This window comes from Geospiza fortis, unplaced genomic scaffold (assembly GCF_000277835.1).
Source record: "Geospiza fortis unplaced genomic scaffold, GeoFor_1.0 scaffold23, whole genome shotgun sequence".
Classification (NCBI taxonomy): domain Eukaryota; kingdom Metazoa; phylum Chordata; class Aves; order Passeriformes; family Thraupidae; genus Geospiza; species Geospiza fortis.
Window position 1 is genome coordinate 1011165 of NW_005054303.1, and position 2924 is coordinate 1014088.

Consider the following 2924-nt stretch of genomic DNA (forward strand, 5'->3'; position numbering starts at 1 on the left):
TTCACCACAGATCAGTATTCTTTTTTTCAGTATTCCAGACTTTATGGTTTTCACAGGGCTAAGCACTAGCAGATTTCTGCTATCTTTTGCCTATTGAACTGAGCTCTTGTACTCCAGTATCTATTTAGGCTTTTATGGTGTTGGCCCTGTGATGAGGCTGAGGATCTAGTCCTTGACATGAGGCACTTGAATAGCATCAGCCCTCTGTTGTGGGCAGTGCTGAGCAGTTTCAGAGCTAGACAAAATAGAACCACTCCACAGAGCTTTTGTTCAAACACTCTGGAATTTCTGCCCCACAGTTCATTGCCTGCACAGATGCAGTGTAAGAACATGCCAGAGCATGTGCTGGATTCTCTCAGAAGATAAATGTCACATTTTGAGTTGAAAGCCAAGATGTGCTTCATGCCTTCAGTGGTGTTGGTCAGTGGTGCTGGTCCCCAGTATCACCTGTGGAGATTTGTGAAGTGAGCCTCAGCTACAAGCCAAAGGTGCCATCAGGACACCATTCTGACAAGCAGCTCCTCATGGTGGTGCCTTTCTCCTGGAGGGCTGCCTCGCTGAAAAAATGGCTTTGCAGTGAACAAGCCTCTGGTAGCCTCTCTCCTAAGAGATGGGGAGATATTCCAAGTGCCAAGTCTCTTCTTGAGGGACTATCAGCCTGCTGGGCAGTTAAACCATTCCCACTTCAGAGTCCGGAATATTACTTTCAGGGTTTTGAAAATATTTTGCAAATGCTGACCCTTTCTTTCCACACTCTGTAGCCCAGCACCAGATATAAATGGTCATCATGGCTCACAGAAAACAGGAATGTCATTTCCCAGCTGCTGTATCTCACTGCTTGAGAGCACAATGGGCTATACTATGTTTGAAAAGTTTAGCTTTATTTCCTTCTTTCCCTCCTTCCAGGACAGAAACTGCTCCAGGTACCAAGCAGACAGTTTGACAGAGTGAAAATGATGAAAAATGAGGATCAGGGTTTATAGGGAGCCCTGCCTATTATCTGTTTGTATTTGTTTGCCCTCTCCCCATTTGTGCCCAGTTTCTGGGCTGTGGTCAGAAGGACAGAGTGCACCATGCTGCCTGTGGGAAGGAGGTGAGGGGAGCTGTCCCCTCCAGGCTGGCTGCAGACAGAGGGGAGGGCAGGAGCTGCTCAGGAGGAGGAGGCTGCAAAGGGAGGCGGGGATGGGCAGGGAGAGCAGAAGGCCTGTTTGTTTCAGACTCTGCTCATCTTGGTACATGTTCAATTAGGCAGATGTACCTGGAGACAAATTTGGGTTTCTGCAAAAGAGGGCTTTGTGTGCATCCTCACAAGCCCTCATGAGACATCAAACTCTTCTCTGCCACCTTGGTTTGCTGATACCTGATCTGTGCTTTATTTGCTGTGCCAGGTCAGCCACATTTATATTAAGACCCTGTCCAAAGGAAGTGACTTTATTGCTTGATTGCAGATAACATTAACAAGGGGGAAATCAGAATTGGACTGTAATTAATCTGCTAATGTCTTGTCAATATAGATGAGAGACATATTGCTTTACCAGAGAGAATGGATTTCTCTGCTGGCTGACTGCAGCCTGATTTTAAGATTTGACATTAATGTGTTGCTAGATATTTAGATATGAAAATGTAAGAATAATACAAAGAATTCACTGGAATTTCATGTGCTTTCATTTGTATGTTATCTTCCTGCCCTACAGCTTGAGTTTCAAAGCATGGACTTGGAAACAGGCAGACAGATGTCAGCAAACCAGAAATTGTGACAGATGAATAGCAGCTCCCAAAATTATCTGCATTATTCTAACAGGCATCCATGTGCATGCTGTCACATAAATAATCCCCTTAGATACACAGTTTCCTTGCAGAAATGCACTCACTAATTTATTCTCTATTTTAGGCTACTTAATATTGGCAAAACTGGATCCCACCACTGCATTCCACAAATAGTGGGATGATCTTTTGATTTCTCCCTACCTAATGTTGCCTCCTGGCACCACTGCTTGAATTAAATGCTGTTCATCAAGGAGTTACTGCAACCTGTTTGAAGAAAGTATCTGGTACTCCAGGCAGCTCAAGGAACTGGACGGATCATGAACCCAAAGACTGGATCTGAGGCTAAATAAATCAAGATGTGCAAAAAGATTGGGATGGGGACTCAGAGACATTTCTTCAAGTTGGAGGAGAAAAAAAATTGCTGATTTATGATTGCAGACATTTACTGGTAATGAGGTTAAAAGTCTGACAGGTCAAATACCATAAAAGAGACTTCTTGTGAGAGAGGAAAAGAGGAGCAATAGCCTTTTTTTGCCATTACTTAGGCTTTTCTAGTCAAGAATCAGGAGCATGGATGAGTATTTGGTCTAGAATTGACCTTTCCTATGCTGAATTTTAGCTTTCATTCAGGGAGATGTTGCAGGTGCAGGCTTTCATGTTTGCATGTTCAAATCAGGCAAATTACAAAAAAATTGAGTCCACATTCTTTGAGGAGAAACTGGAGAAGGACACAAATAAGCAAAAATCTGAATACTGTAGCAGCAAAGGGATGGGCTCCAGATGTTCTGCAAAATCAAGCATGTGTGTTTGGTAAAGGTCTGTGATAAGAAATGGATGTTCTTATTTGCTGAAGTTAGCAAAGCTGAAATTAATGAACTGCAGCAAAATAGCTGATGGGCTACAGGGAAGATCTGAGCATAGTGGAATGGGATAGAGTGAATGTTGATTTTTTTTCCCCACAAAAGGAGTCTGTTTTGGCATTCATAGCAAAAAGAAACATCAAAGACAGCACTTTCTACAGTTTAGTGCTAATACACTTGATGGTTTTCTCAATAGCTTATAAAAAAATATCACCTTAACACTAGTGTCTTCCTGCAGCCTGGAATGGATGTAGCCTACACATGCAAATTCAAGCAATAATTGTGCTAAATTGCTCT